At 31.0% G+C, this 17,324-nt stretch overlaps 1 pseudogene across 1 annotated transcript; it reads left to right on the forward strand.

The window, feature by feature from the left end:
* Window positions 1-12,022: 12,022 nt before the first annotated feature.
* On the forward strand, window positions 12,023-16,787 carry LOC147403934 (bifunctional TH2 protein, mitochondrial-like; annotated as a pseudogene). Its single transcript, XR_015177209.1, has 6 exons — window positions 12,023-12,491; window positions 12,583-12,694; window positions 13,927-14,208; window positions 14,412-14,778; window positions 14,953-15,206; window positions 15,985-16,787. The product of XR_015177209.1 is annotated as a bifunctional TH2 protein, mitochondrial-like (transcript).
* Window positions 16,788-17,324: the final 537 nt, after the last annotated feature.

The following is a 17,324-nucleotide window of genomic DNA, read 5'->3' on the forward strand; positions in this document are numbered from 1 at the left end:
AAATCTGAAATCCCTCCATGTTTTGACAACATGGTTTCAAAACTCGTTTTGACGTCTCGTTTAGTTTATGGACGAGACAGAGTTGTCTTGGACGAGTCAATTCGACATACACGATATAAAGCATTTAACTCTTATAATTATTTATTCATAAAAAATAAAAAAAAATTAGAATATGTTTAATCAATAAATCATATTTTATTTAACTAATAAATATTTAAATTTAAAAAAATTAAATATTTTAATTAAAATATATAAAATCTCGATTGACTTGGACGAGTTTGGCTTAGATCTTACATATGTGAATGGATCTGTCTTGTTCATGGACAATATTGACATGACTCATTCTTGTACAAGAGTCTTTACACAACTTGCGAACACAACTCTAGAGCAACATGAAATTAACAAGTTTGGATCAAGTCTGATTGGGTTTAGGTCATTATAGTATCAATGTCAACATATCCAACATAATTATTAAACGAATCGTGTATAGGTTAGGGATGTCAACTCGTTTAATCAATTTTGAATTATTTAATTGTTGTGTCACTAACGTATCACTTTAAATCATGAAACATTAGAGGTGCTTCAAATATCAATAATTATTTAAGGGTATATTAAGATATTTTACCAATAATCTAGGGTTAAGTTTTAGTATTGGGAAGAAAAACACTTTTATTATTAAACTAGTAAGGAATCCTACTTCCACTATCTTATGCAATGTTTTAAAAATTGGACTAGATCGACTTGTCAGACTAGGTTGGACTAGACCTAGTAGCTTTGAGTCCATACAAAAAACCAAAATTTAAAAAATCAAGAGAGATTTACTCGATAGACATGCATGTTGCATTCTTATTACAAAAACTAATTCAGAGTGGGGATCCACGTCATAAAATTCTAATTGTGCACTGAATTTGTTACTTGACATGCCTTGGAGTGGATCTAACTACATTAGTTTGTGGCATGATGCCACAGGGTTATATAGGAAAAAAGAGAGAGTAAATTTTCACCGTTAAATTTAGTAGTTTGGTAGCCATCCCTTTTCAACATGTTCAATCAAATTCATAACAAGATTTTTTTTTTTTTTTTGAATATGAGACACTCATGAAATCTAGAAGGCCGTTGAAACGCCATGAAATGTTAACACGTATATTAAGAAATTAAGTCAATTATATTGACATGCTTTCCTATTAAGTTTAAAAAATAAATCGTAATATTGTCGATCTAAACTAAAGATTTTCTAGAAAGAGAATTTGACAAATGAAATGTACAATTCGGAAACTCTTACTATGATTATGATCGGAGAATTAGAATATTTAGTTAAAGTAGATAAAACTTAAAATTTTATAGGATATTCTATTAGTTTAATGAATGTTACCGTTGAATTCAAAAGCATCGAAAAACATAGTTTAAGCTGTAAGCATACTTAAGTCCAAATTTAGTAGGATAAGTTACAAAAATATTAATTTTATTAAGAGAATTTAAGACTTTAGGAATATTTTGGTCAATAGAAAAAAATCGGTGAGAAATTTCGAAAATCTGATATGCACAGTTTGAATTGGTTTAATGTAACAGACATAACAGAGAAAAGAAAAATATATGAAAAAAATATATCATTTAATTAATATTAAAATATTAAAATAATTTTTTTTAATTGATTTAAGTATATTTATTCATAAAAGAATGGCTGATTTGAAATTATTGAATTATTAAAGAGTTATGTATAATTAATGTTAATATTATATATTATTATATTATAAGTTATAAATGTGTTAAGAACTTAGATACCCAGGTGTTTCTGTATACATTTTATATATTATATTATTATAAAGTAACTTGATGTTGAATTTATTCTTAGAAGAGAAAAACAGAAAATCAAAGACAAGTCAATTTTGAGAGTAAGTTTGTATACGTAGCCTTCAATTGTGATTTAAACGTATTTCAGACATGAATTAAAATCCGACATTAAAGAATAAAATATTCACAACGTCGAGATTTACATAGTCATCAAAATATTTTGTCGAATCGTTGAGAAAATTAGTTGAAAATACTATTTTAATATTGTAAAGACACATAAAATCCAGTTACAAAAATAGAAAACTTATAATTTCAAATTCATAGTATAATTTTTAATGAAATTTGTTTTATTTACATTTTGATAATTAGTTTCAAAATTTTATGATTTAAATTCAAAATTCATGCATGAAATTATAGAATAATTTATTTTATATGTTTTTTATAATATTTTAATATTGTGGAACACAAAGAAATGAAGTTAGATGAGTTTAACCTAAAAATTAATTAATTTATTGTGAAATAAAAAAGAAATGAATTTGGGAGAGTTTAACTAAAAAATCAATTTGAAATAAATTGATTTTTATAGTAATTTTCATAGAGTATTCATTTCAAAAATTATTAAGATGTACTATTTTGAAAATGTATTTTCATTAGATATTAATCTATAAAAAAATATTTAAACTTAAATTGAAATAGAGAATGAAAGTCTCGATTGGTTAAATTGATAATGGGATTCTCGATTGGTTAAAATTGAGATTGAAATTATTAGTTTGTATATGCTTGTGTTGAAGAATTTTTAGGTTTAAAGTACTTTTGAGCATTGTGTAATAGATGCATGACATACAATTAGGATGGTAATCATGAGACCTACATGTTTATTGCTTTAAGATTTTCTATTTTCTATACACTATTGTATGTTTATAATTCTAGAATACTTGAAAAAATCATCACACTTGCAAATTTATTTTAAATAAATTTGAAAAAAATATATTATTTTTGTTATCCATTAAAGGGATAATGAATGTCTATACGATTAATCGGTAATTTTTTTTTTTAAACAACGAGTTAATTTAGAATAATAGGGATTTGATATTCTTTCCGATAATATGAGATACTATTTAAGAATATCATTGTATTTACTATTTAGAAAATTTATACTTATTTTTATTAGAAAAAAATAAATTGTAATATAAATATGATTTGTAGATGACTACAATGATCAATGACACATGCATATCAAAGAAGTACGATGAAGCTGACTTGTCAAATGATTATTTACAGTCTTTAATAGTCAAATAATTAATTTTTGTTAGGATCAACGGTCAACTTGAGCCAAAAAACACGATCATCCAATTATGATACATTACTAGACCAACCATAAAATTAGGAACTAATGGTGAGTTCCACACTAGTTGAGTACTGGATTATTGATATACAAATCAATATTTTTGTATCAGTCATATACCTTATTATTCTTATCAAATATACCATCAAGATTCATATTCTTATGACATGTTTATATTTCTTTTATTTTATTATGAGATGTGAATTATTTTATTATTACTTTATTAGAGATTATCATGTTTTCAATTTTATTTGGTTTGTTTACTTATTAAAAATCTGCATTATTTATAATATATTAACTTATTTAGTCATTTATGTTAGGACTATTAATTTGAAATGTGAGTTTACCATTGAGTAACTTCTCCGTTACTCACCTTACTAAGAAAACATTATAGATGTCTCAACTACCGTGATGTCTATTGTTTATAAGAAATATTATATAGAGGGATTGCTGGATAAGGATGATGAAAACTATTTTTGTTATATGTGAGCTAAGATTGGAGTTTAGTAGAATTATTTTTATGTACTTTTGAACTTCTTTATATATATATATATATATATATATATATATATATATATATATTCACCTCATGTGTGTTGTGTCTTCTTATATGTATATGTCCAGAGAGTGAGAGTTAGTATTTATGATGTGCATAACTGTTAATTGATATGAGATTTGTAGTTGGTGTATATAACACTTTTGAGTTGTAGTTATAGTTATGTTTTTTAAGAAATTATATGTATACTTCATATGATATGATGGTTGAAATGCAATTAGATACATGGATTTTGATCATACAATAGGTCTATATAGGAGAAAAATTGTCATAAGTCTAATTTTTAGGGGAATGCCATACATGAAGAAGAAGCGATCCTTTCTCCCATTTTCTATTGATTATAGGGTTTCACAAGGCTTTAAAGTTCATATTTCGACGAATTATAGCAATGGAGGTTGGTTTCTAGGAAAATCTCATTTGCCCCTTCTCGTTTGTTGCTTGTGTGTAGAAGACAAAGTGAGTAATTCACATTTCATTTTTTTTATTGTTTTCTTCTTTCGAAAGTTTCCAAGGATTAAGATTTTGGAAGATTACATCAATAGAGGTAGACTTTTATCACTTGATTTATTTTTGTATGATTTTTGTGATAACATGTGTCTGTTGATATATACTTTCCATGTCGATAGGTGCTTGACGACTAGGGGTGTTGATGGGTCGACTCCAATTCGGTTCCGAGTCCGGTTCAAAAATAAATGGAACCGAAATCGAAACCTCTAAAAATCATGGGTACCCATTGGTTCCGATATTCAAGAATTGAATGAGAAAAAAAAAATATTTCAAATCCTTATATAAAAAAAATCCTTTTAAAAATTAACATATTATCAACAAAATTATTAACTTAGTTATACTAAACATACAAATTAATGATTTTTTTTTTTTCAAAAATAAAAGTTTATCTTAGTTAAAAGTAATAAATTTTTAGAAGAATAACTTATTTGAAACTCCAATTAATTATTTATACGAAAAATAGAAGAATTTTATATAACATGCATTTATTTTGAAATAAAAATAATATCTTAAATCATCTATAGTATGGAATAATGGAAAGAAATGACAAAAAAAAAAAAAAGAGTTCTGGGTACCCATTGGATAGAACCTAATGATTCCGATTTCTTTCGGTTCGGTTCCATTTTAGACCCGGCTCTAATCGATTCCAATAACAAGGGAACCGGAACCAAAACCGAGATTTTTGATTCCAATTCTGGTTAAATGGGTACCCATTGACACCCCTACTATTGACATATGCAATTTTTTTTTTATTTTTTTTGTGTGTTGATAGACTAATGTCCACATAATTCTTTCCATGTCAATAGTCCAATGTTGACATGGTTGTATCCATGTCGATAAGACCTTATCAATATGGCAAGATTGAATATTTTTGAACCACGTACTGCTTGAATTTGGCTACTCATGTTCTAATAATATTGCTTCTTATATCACGAAACTCTCGTTGAAACCTTCGTTGTCATCGAATTAGTCTATACCAAAAATTCAGGTTAGTCATATGAAATCTTATTTCACCATTCAACTCTGTATAGAGCTATCTTCTGTCGAGGTGTCCACAAATGCTTACTCACCACCTCCATCCAAATCATTTTCTGTCTTCCCTTAACATTTGTTAAAGGAACCTTGACGTGGACCGCAAGTCTATATATAAGAGCAACCGCAATCACAATCACAATCATGGAATAAATCTCCGAGCTTGAAGAAGAATTTCATCATTTATAAAAGGTCCTAAAAATCACATCAGATAGTAGCTCTCTAGTTATCCAGACAACGAACTATGCTTTAGAGAAGAGATTATCTTTTCCAACAAGTAAGTATAAAGGTTAATCAGTTAATCAACCAAAATACTTCGATGCACTAAAATTTGAAAAATTTATACTTATCTCTATTAGAAAATAATAAATTGTAATATAAAAATAGTTTGTAAATAATTAGAGTGATCGATGACACATGCATACCACAGAGGTATAAGAAATTGACTTGTCAAATGATCATTTATAGTCTATAATAGTCAAATGATTGATTTCTTTTAGGGATCAACGACCAAACTAAGTCGAAAAACACGATCATACAATTATAGTAAATTACTAGATCAACTATAAAATTAAGAACTTATGATGAGTTCCACACTGGTTAAGTACTGAATTATCGATATACAAATCAATACTTTTGTATCGATCGTATACCTTGTCATTATTATCAAATATACAATCAAGATTCATATTCTTATGACATGTTTATGTTTCTTTTATTTTATTATTAGATGAGAGTTATTTCATGGGGAACATTCGAAGGCCCTAAAGAGAGCCAAACATTGTGCCAAACATTTTTTTAAACATGGGTTAAAAGTTTTGGAATGGGCTGATTTTTTGCGAGGATGATCTTTATGATGTAAAGATCATCTTCATGAAAAATCAGTTCATTGCTAAACTTGTAACACTAATTTAAAAGTTGAAGAATTGTGGACCGTCCAATTTTTGTAAATCACTTTTGATAGGGTTAAAAGTTTCAGAACATGCTGATTTTTGGTGAGGATGATCTTCTCATCATAGAGATCATCCTCACAAAAAATTAACCAATTCCGAAACTTCTAACCGACGTTTTGAAAAATGTTTGACATAATGTTTGGCTCTCTTAGATGAGAGTTATTTTATTACTACTTTGTTACAAGTTATCATGTTTTCAGTTTTATTTATTTTGTTTACTTATTAAAAATTTGCATTATTTATAATAGATTAGTTTGTTTAGTCATTCATGTTAGGACTATTAATTTAAATGTGAGTTACTATTGAATAAATTTCTCGTTATTCACCCTACCAATAAAATATTATAGATGTCTCAACTATTGAGATGTCTATTCTTGATAAATAACATTATATAGAAGGATTGCAGGATTATGATGATGAACACTATTTCTATTATATGTAAGCTAAAATTGGAGTTTAGTAGAATTATTTTTGTGTATTTTTGAATTTATTTTTATATAGTAGCATCATGTGTGTTCTGTCTTCTTATATGTATATGTCTAGAGATTGATAATTAGTGTTTATGACGTGGATAACTATTGATTGCTATGAGATGTGTAATTGATGTATGTAACATTTTTAAGTTTTACTTATAGTTATGTTTTTTAGAAATAACATGTATACTCGATATGATATGATGGCTGAAATGCAATTAGATATATGGATTTTGATCATTCATGTAGGTTTATACAGGTGAGAATTTTTCATTAGTTGAATTTAATAGGTAAACTTCGTTGAAATTATTTGAAAGAAATTCACATCATATTTAAGATTTGAATATTTTGATTTTTATTTCTTTCTCTCCACTCTCAAGATTTGAAAAAATCTAAATCCTAAATCGAGGGCGTGATAACTGTGGTTTTGGATTACCAATTTAATAATAAATATAGGCCCAATAGCCCTTAGTAAGATTTAAAATTTTACTAAATTTGTCATGCTAGCCTGATTTTTAAAATAAGGTTTATTCAACAACAAAGTTGATAAAGTAAGGGAATTTTTGTAATAAAATTGCAATAGATAGATCTGCCTAGTATATCTCTCAAAAATCAATTACCTTGCCTGGTTTAACCGATGACCTGTTCAGGTTTGTGAAAGAATGGGTTCAATTTTTGAGTTATTTTTAACATACCCCTCCATAATTTGGTGAATATTTGAGGTGTCGCCTGTGTTTTGAAATTGATGACATTCTCCCTCGTTGACCTCGATTTTATTCTTATAAACTAATGAAAAATGGACTAACTTAGTAAGATTTTAATTGTTGGACCCACACAGATTGTCACGCTGGAAAAATAGCACTACAATCACAATGTGAAAAAGAAAAAGTATCTTTTACATTTCAAATTCAAATCCAATGGTGAAAAATTATCTTTTTAAATTCTAAAAATCTTGTAATCTACACCCATGTGGAATTGGGTCCAACCGGTTTGACCTGCCTGTTCAACCAGTTTTGACCTACCTAATAAGCCATATGAGTTGACGATCGATTCAATTTTTAAAACATTGATCCTGTGGCATTTAAAGACACGATAAGATGTCACATGGACGTAAAGGACAAAATTCTAAGAACGTCGAAAAAATATTGGTGGTGGAAATGGAACTTATTTTTTTCACTTGAGATTATAATTTTATTGAATGGGTTACGTAAGTCGGGTCAGGTAACTTATTTAATAAATGTGTTGGGTTCACGTTTAAATTTTTCTATGCCATTATTAAATGAGTTGGGTAAACTTTCAAAATACCCTTACCTAAACAAAACCTGAACCATTGCCACCCCTATGTAAGGCTACCACCATAAACCCAAAATTGTTCTACGATTTTTAGTAGATGCAACTACCATTAAAACCAACATTTTCAAACTTAAAAAATCCTAACTTTCGTTCACACCATACATGAAGAAGAAGTGATCATTTCTCCCATTTTCTATGGATTATAAGGTTTCACGAGGCTTTAAAATTCATATTTCTACGGATTATAGCAATGGAGGTTGGTTTCTATGAAAATCTCATTTGCCCCTTCTCATTCGTTGCTCGTGTGTAGAAGACAAGGTGAGCAATTCACATTTCAATTTTTTCGATTGTTTCCTCCTCTCAAAAGTTTCTAAGAATTAAGATTTTAGAAGATTACATCAATAGAGGTAGACATTTACCTCTTGATTTATTTTGTATGATTTTTGTGATAATAGGTATCTATCAATATAGACTTTCCATGTTGATATGTGCCTGTCAACTAGCAGTGTCAATGGGTCGATTCCAATTAGGTTCCTAAGGAACTTAGAATCATAACCATTATATTTAGTTTGGTTTCGAGTCCGGTTAAAAAATAAATGGAACCAAAATTGGAATTGCCAAAAATCACGGGTACCCATCGGTTATGGTTGTCAAGAATCGAATGAGAAAAAAAATATTTCAAATCATTATACTAATAATAAAAATCCCTTTCAAAAATTAACATATTATCAACAAAATTATTAACTTAATTAATTATACTAAACATACAAAATAATGATTTTTTTTTTAAAAATAAAAGTTTATCTTAGTTAAAAGTAATAAATTTTTAGAAGAGTAACTTATTTGAAGCTCCAATCAATAATTTATACGAAAAAATTAAAGAATTTTATATAACATGCATTTATTTTGAAATAAAAATAATACCTTAAGCCATTTATAGTATGGAATAATGGAAATAAATGACAAATTAAATTAGTTTCGGGTACCCATTGGATAGAACCTAACGGTTCCAATTTCTATCAGTTCGGTTCCATTTTAGACCCGATTCTAATTGATTCCAATAAAAAGGAAAAAAGAAACGAGGTTTTCGATTCCGGTTCCAGTTAAATGGGTAGCCATTAACACCCTTACCGTCGACATATGCAAAACTCTTTTTAATGTTTTTTGTGTTAATAGATTGATGCCCACATAGTTCTTTCCATGTCAATAGTCCAATGTTGACATGGCTGTATCCATGTCGATAAGACCTTATCAACATGGCTAAATTGAATATTTTTAAATCATGTTTAAAATGAATTTGACTGCTCGTGGTCTAATAGTATTGCTTCTTATATCACGAAAACCCCATTGAAACCTTCATAAACTGAAATATGAAGAAAGAGAAGAAGAATAATGAATTAAAGACAGAGAGAGAGAGAGAGAGAGAGAGAGAGAGAGAGGACTAATCATTTGAACTTCACATTCAGTAGGTGCCCTTACTAACAAGGTGCACTTATTGAAGTCTTTTGATTTTCTGAGGTGCATTTACTTAAGGTGGTACACTTACGTAAGAAGTAGGTGCAAATACATTGCTCCTCTTGTATGTCAGTATAAAGTTTTTACCATAGTGTCTTCTCATCTCACCCGCTCATTTAAAGAGGTAATAATCAAATCTTGTTTGAACTTGAAACTAGTATTTTTTATTTGAGCCGTGATAATCTGACTTAGGCACGTGGCATACTCAATTGACTTATCTGATGTGACAGACTCGAAAATCATAGATCTGCTCTCCTCGAGATACAAACTGAACTTTTTTATGGGGACCTGTAGTCCTATATCCCAAGGAGAGTAAGTCGATTGAGTTGCCACGTGCCAATGTCAGATTATCAGCACTCTTTTTTATTTAAAAAGAGAAAGAGAACTGATTTTTTCTATCTTCAACAACAATTGGGGCATTCCATCACTCAAACGTACGGATGAGAAGAAAGAAATTGTTACTAATGCATTACTGATCCATTTTAAGAATCTCTTAAAAAAAAAAAAAAAAAATTAATTCTAATCTGGGCCGTTCGTTCAAGGAGAGACTCAAAGGAAATGTTATTGAAAAAAAAAAGGATCAATTTATAATAATTAATTATAAAAAAGGAATTTCCTTTTTCGAAATCATTGGCCAATGCCCAAATCAAGAGTTGTACTGCAATGTTTTCAAAGTGATGAGGTCCCCTTGACCTTGGTCGTTTATTGTAGACTAATTTTAAATGACTCTAATACCATTACCTTCAATCTTTTGACTAATTTTAATTATCTCCAATCCATTATTTTCAACCTTTCCTTAACCATTTGAAGAAAATCCTAAATTTGTTTTTACCCAAATTTCTATAATTTTCTACCTCCCCAAAAATTACATCTTCCTTAAGGTTTGACAGTTGAAATAGATATAGTATCTTACGGTTGAAAATGATTGCTTTTGAAGAAAAAAAATCAAGGGCCACAAATGTGACTGATTCCCTTGATTTTGAGGGGCGGAGAATGATTTGTTGCTACAACTTGAAGGTAAGAACATCTAGGGCACTTTCTATGTACTCCGTAACACCTTATAGGGTAGCGTTCAATGGCCAACAGTTTGGCAAACATTTTGGCAAATACTTTTTCAAAACATGGGTTAGAGGTCTTGGAATGGGCTGATTTTTGGTGATGATGATCTCCTCACCGTAGAGATCATCCTCACCAAAAATCAGCCCTTTCCAAGACCTCTAACCCATGTTTTGAAAAATGTGTTTGCCAAACTGTTGGCCATTGAACGCTATCCATATATATATATATATATATATGAGCTAACTTTTTGGCAAAACATTTTTCAAAACATGAGTTAGAAGTTTTGGAATGGGCTGAGTTTTGGTGACGATGATCTCTACGGTGATGAGATCATCCTCACCAAAAATCAACCCATTCCAAAACTTCTAACTCATGTTTTGAAAAATGTTTTGCCAAAAAGTTAGCCATTGAGCGCTACCCATATATATATATATATATAAGTATAGATATTTAATGGGGTGCAATAAGCAAAAGTTGGAATGTTAATATAAGTTCTCAAAAAAGTTGAGGTGGGTTAGACGTACCCTTCACATTTTGATGAATACTTGTGTTTTTACAAACTGATGACCTTTTGACCTTATTCTTTAACAAATTAATAGGAAATGACCCAAATGTCTGTAGCATTCAATCTGTAGTTAAAAACCTTTGATTTTTCTTTTAGAAATCAATCATCTGTAACTTTCTATAAAAACAGTTAGCTTCATCTTCAACCTTAAGATTCTATCTACCTCAACTTTCAAATATTTAGATAATATGGCCAAAATCAGGAATCACAATTTTTAATATCGAGGAAATCAAACACAAAATTTAGATAATGTATATTGTCTTGGAAAATACGATGTTTTCTTTATCTTTTTCTATGCCATGAGAGGAGGGGGGAGGGGGATCATGGATTTTTGGCTATAAATTGAAAACAAGGGCATTAGAATCATTTTCAATAGTTTTTATCAGATAAGACTGAGGTTAGGGGGAGCATGGCATCATTTTGAAAACACAAGGATGTATCCCAATATTCTTGGATGGGTATCCATAAACCATTTTTTATATTGCCCCTTTATTTTTTACTCCACTAAATAGTGTGTATTGGAAATCAAACACAAAATTTGATTTCTTTATAAGAAAAAAAAAAAAAAATTATAATCTCTAATTAAATCAACATGGCTAGGAGGTGTGTAAATACTTCTTAAAGATAGTTGGAGTTTTTCATTTGTGCAAGAAAACACAACAACACTATCTTCGAGAGTTAACCTAATCTAAACTCGATCACTCAGTAGAAACTTGTATTTTACCTCTTTTAGGATGCCAAAAAGAAAGATGGAGAGAAAAAGAAAATAAATTAAAGGAGTAGAATTAAATGGGTATTATTTAAAATGAATTATGTATTGTTTCGATAATTTTTTTATGCGTGTTTTATAAATTACCCCCGATGCATACCTAATTAAACTTATTGGTTAAAAAACAACAGCATTGACCCTGTTAAATCTTTTGGCGAGAGGTTAAAGATGATGATACTTGAGTTATTTTGTGAGTCTCTTACAGAAGACCAAAGTCAATCGGTATCCTATTCCTATCATTTTGAAAATCAGGGGTATCTGTAGTTTTTAACAAAATCAGAGGGCTACCTAAAATTACATAATTTTATGTTTAAAAGCAAGAAAGCGCGAAATCTTCCTTTGTAACATTGTATTCTGTTTCCTCTCGCTTTCTCTTCTGCATCTCTGCTTTCGATCTTCCAACTTTCTTGATTGGAGCAAGATACCATCGAAATCTCTTGCGATGGAAATGGCCGTACAGGAACCAGAAGAACAAGGGGTCGCAATGCGACTTTGGGAAAAATTTAAGAACGAATCCGCGTTCCCCAAGTACACCCCTTTCATGATTTGTCTCGCTTCAGGAGCGGTGAATTTGGTGGATTTCTCCAAACATGTCGACCCAGATTACTCCTTCTTCACAGCTTTTAGGAACACGTAAGTTTTTGGAAGATTTAGGTTTTCTTTAATCATAAGGTGTTGGGTTTCCTTCTATATATATATTATTTTATTTTATTTTTTTCTATAGGTTTCAGATGGTGGTAGCCCAGATTATTGATAAAGTTGAAAGAAAGGAGATGCAAAGATTGAGTAATATTGTTACTTCGACTCTGCGCGATCCATGTTTTTCCTCTGATGTTGTAAGATTTGTTTCAGTCTTTATTAAATTAAGGTTTAATTACGTGTTTCTTGAACATCAAACCCCAAATTAAGGGAATTTTTTTTTTTTTGGTGTTATAAATCATCGTAGAATCGCAATTTGTGTTCTCATTATTTCTTGAATTATATGTACTCTGAACCTCCGAGATGTATTGTTATCTTCTTTGTATTTTGGTTTCTAACGTATCTTTGATGTATTCCTATAATGACATTTTCTTCTTCATCTATGTGATATTGTGGTCTAATCAAATTAGTATAATAATTATAGTTCTTGGCCATTTATAGTAGAACTTGGGGTCCAATTCATGGGGGAGATTAATGGGAAATACACAGAAATGAAGAGAGCATTCTATGCTCGTGATATGCATTTATTTAATCTATTTACTCTCAGCATAATTTCATCAAAATTGTGCAATCATTATTTTCAAGGTGCTTGGGTTAGACTTTCAAACCTTCTATTTGATTAATTTGGGTGAATATATATACTAATCCACAAAATACATCAGCATTCACAGCTACTTAAGAGGAAAGAATGAGAGAGAGAGCACGTCTTGTCACTCTAAAAAACAGACTCCACCAACTTTCCCATTTTTATTACATGAGAGTTTCATGAACATGGTTCCAAAACTCGTCCGAGACCGAGGCATATAGCCTGAGTCATCTTGGTATCGCCCAGCAACGAGACAGATGGACAAGTCAATGTATCGGAAAAGATTCGTTTATTTTTCTCATTGTTGAATGAGACATCTCAAACGTATCAGAAAACTCGTGAGAGATGACTCGGCCTCGTTCTCAAAAGACGATACGTCAAAATGAGTTTTAAAACCATGTTCATGAATTAACTACAAAGGAAATTAATAGAAACTTTAATAACTAAACTAAACAATTGGCCTATTGGATTGGAAAATGTGTGTGCCAGTTGAACCAAAACAAAGTCATGTGGCCAATTGGACTCTGTAAGTGCTGTATTTCAGCCTTAATTATTTATGTGTCGAGCTTTGCTTTATTAATATCGATTTATGTAGTCATGGGACTGTAGCAGTGGGCATCATGCAACTTGTGCCATTATCTTGGTGCATGTGCATGGCCCATTTATAATACAAGTAATAAAATAAGAATTGGACTTAATGTATCCTTTTTCTATTCTCCATTCATTGTGCATATGTGTGAGATATCACTTATACATATATTCTGAAGCGAATTGGATATGCAGGATTTTTGTTATTTCATGCTTGGGGGAAATTTGGATGCTAGGTTCTACAACTCAGAAGTAGAAAAATGCATCAAATTCTTGTCAAAAACAGCTTCTGGGATTAAAGTTGCTGCGACTACTACTGAAAAAATGAAAGTTGCTGCTTATACACTGGGTGCTATGACACCTCACTTGAGGTTCCATAACTCCTTAAGTAAAGAACTCCCCAGGATACTTCTGGGTGATCCTAGAAATAAATGGTACCAGAAGTGGATAGATACATATTCCTCAGAAGATTTTGAGGTTTGTCTAATTATTATTATTAGTCTCATTGATCAGTTTTTTCTTTGCAATTTCATGCTTCAACCGATTCATTCATTCACTTGCTGATCAGATCACATGCAGGAACAAACACATTTGTATTTTATTTGCATTAATAGATTGGCTTCATTTGCTCAAATGTCTCACTTGTCATTTTCTTTACGTTCTTAATAAATCAAATACAGGAGGCAACTCTTCAAATGGAGAAAATGCTTGATAAACTAAGTATCCCTTTGACACCGCAAGAGCTTGAAGTCCTAGAGAAGGTTTACCATCAAGCTTTGAAACTTCAAATGAATGTCTTTTCTGCTCGAACGGTTACTCGGGAAACTGTAGTCCCTTTATCTGGAGTGCTTGGGGAGAGTCATTTCATTGTATTTGCCAGTTTTGATTTGACATGTACTACTGTTGAATCCTCTGTCACCTTAGCAGAGCTCACAATAGCCACTGCATCAAATCTACTTGATCTAAAGAATAGGTGGAATGTTCTAACAAAAAATTATAATGAAGAGTATGAGAAATGCATTGAAAGCATGGTGCTGAGTGAGAAAGGTAAGTACAAAGCCATTGTCTTTTTTATTTATTTATTATATCTTAGTTGATTGAGATTCAATTAAATGTCAATCTATACGTACATATCTGGGTGGGTGGTTTAGAGATGCTAATAGGGTCTGCAATCACTCACTAAGAGAACCTGTATTTATTCTTCTTTGTATGATTTTGCAGTAGAGAAATTTAACCTTGAAGGTCTGTGCAAAGCACTTGAAAAACTTTCTGAGTTTAAGAACAAGCAAATTCAAAAGTCATCGACTCGGCAGTACTGAGGGGTTTAAATCTGGAAGATATAAAAGTAGCTGGTGAACGGTTCATGTTCCAAGATGGCTGCATTGATTTCTTTCAGAAGATTGCAAACAATGCACAAGTCCATATACTTTCAAATTGTTGGTGTGGAGATTTCGTTAGATCAGTTTTTTCATCAGGTTCTCTCTCTCTCTCTCTCTCCCTCTCTCTCGATTTTACCCTTCTTTACTATTATTAGAAACCATGCCAGCTATTTGAATAAATATATTTGCTTTGTAATGTAATTATGCAAGTGCTTATTTCTTTATTCTCAATCACCAATTGTCCCCATACTGCACTTCTGGTCACTAGCATAATTTTCCCCAAAATTGCAATCTTTGCAATCGTAAGCACTGAACATCTTAAATGGTTTGTTTCCATGATGGTGAGTTTCCTTTATTAAGATGACTGATTTAAAGATGGTGCTATTTCTTTTTCTAGCAGTTGGTCCTCAAACCAAATTGTTCACTAGCTTCTCATAACATTTTTAGTTACGCTTTATTTTCCAAGTGCAAGAAGCTATTTGTGTTTATTAAATAAGATTGCAGCAATTTCATTTGCTGCTTTATGTAAATGTAACGTATGCTCGGTTATTAATTTTATAATCTAATAAAGTCATTTAGTTAATGATGTTTTCTTGAATTGAGTAGCATGGTTTTCCTAGATTATTTCAGTGTTTCTCTGAGATTTAGGGCCTGTTTGAATAGCCATAGTTGCATCAGTAAAAATATTTGTTAAGCAAAACAGTTTTTTTTGCTCTTGTAGCTATTTCTTTTGATGTGTCCTTTCGATTTCTTGGGATCCTTGTATTCTCTCTTGTTGGTTGTTAAATATAATATGATCTTTTACTCACAAAAAGAGGGGAAGAAATGATTGTTTTAAATGGTCTATTAAAAGCACTATACTTCTGTTGTGCAGCAAGAGGTCTAGATCGCTTGAACGTATACGCAAACAAGTTCTCTTATAAGGAATCCATTTCTACTGGTGAATTTGTTACTAAACTGGACTCACCTACAGTCAAGGTTCAACTTCTCAGGGATATTTTGATGGACAGCAAGTGCTTATCCGTATACATTGGAGACTCGGTGGGTGACTTGCTTTGCCTGCTTGAAGCTAATGTAGGCATTGTTATTGGGTCGAACTCAAACCTTAGGAAAGTGGGGAATCATTTTGGTGTTTCTTTTGTTCCGTTGTTTGCCGGTTTGGTGAAGAAACAACATGACCATGCCTTTAACTGGAAGGGGATGTCCGGCATTCTCTACACAGTCTCTAGTTGGTACGAAATACATGCCTTCATTTTGGGACGGTCTACCCAAGAATTTATGGATCTTCTAGATTTTCCAAATATGGAAATTTAGCAAATACATGGTTTTTCAGTTACGTCGATGTATAGTGTTAATCATTCTATATTTGGAAAGAGTTGGCTCCAGGGTCTTTTCTCGTTTCCTTAATCTTTCAACTGTCAGAATTCCGAACACAATAATAGATCATCGTCAACGCTCGTGGAATAATGGATGTGCCCATATCTGTGAATATAGTACACTACAATACATTCACCAGAATCCTTGTATTCTTTTGTATACGATCTCAAGCTTATTTTCTATCTTGAAAAATGTTTGTTCTTTCTTGAGTTTACTTTTACATGGGACTTTCCCTATTCATTCATCAGAACTTTGTATTCTTTTTCTTGTGTTGATTCAATAAGAAGCGAGGTGAGGCACTTGCATTGGTCATGAAATGTATATTGTCTGCCAGGACTTGGATAAACAGTGGTTCTCAACGGGATTGATTAAATCATCGAGAGCTTCCAACTAAATCCATTTTTCTAGAAATCAGGATATGGATCATAAGTTACGAGTTTTTGAGACACTTTCTTCTACATGTTTCTTTCTTTAAAAAAATGAAACTTTTATATCACTGAGACGGCTTTGCACGAAAGTAATAAAAATACATGCATGTCAAACTTAAAATGAAGTTTTTTTTTCCTTCAGATTTGTATGATTGCAAGGAATTTGGTTTCAAGGGAATATAAATTCCTTGGGAAAATGATTTCTACCATTTGCTTGCACCTAAGAAAATGACCAAAGGAGTTGGTTTTTGGTTCAGAGATCGCTTTTGTCGATTTCTACCATTCTCCATGTGGACACCAAGAAAAGGTAAAAAGAAATCCCCTTCAAGCGGAAAAATTTTCAACTTCATCTCTGACCTCTTGCCCAAAACCACTGGTTTTCCTCCAAAAATCCTATCTTAACTGATGA

Source organism: Akebia trifoliata, chromosome 4 (genome assembly GCF_017979445.1).
Source record: "Akebia trifoliata isolate Shusen 1 chromosome 4, ASM1797944v1, whole genome shotgun sequence".
Classification (NCBI taxonomy): Eukaryota; Viridiplantae; Streptophyta; class Magnoliopsida; order Ranunculales; family Lardizabalaceae; genus Akebia; species Akebia trifoliata.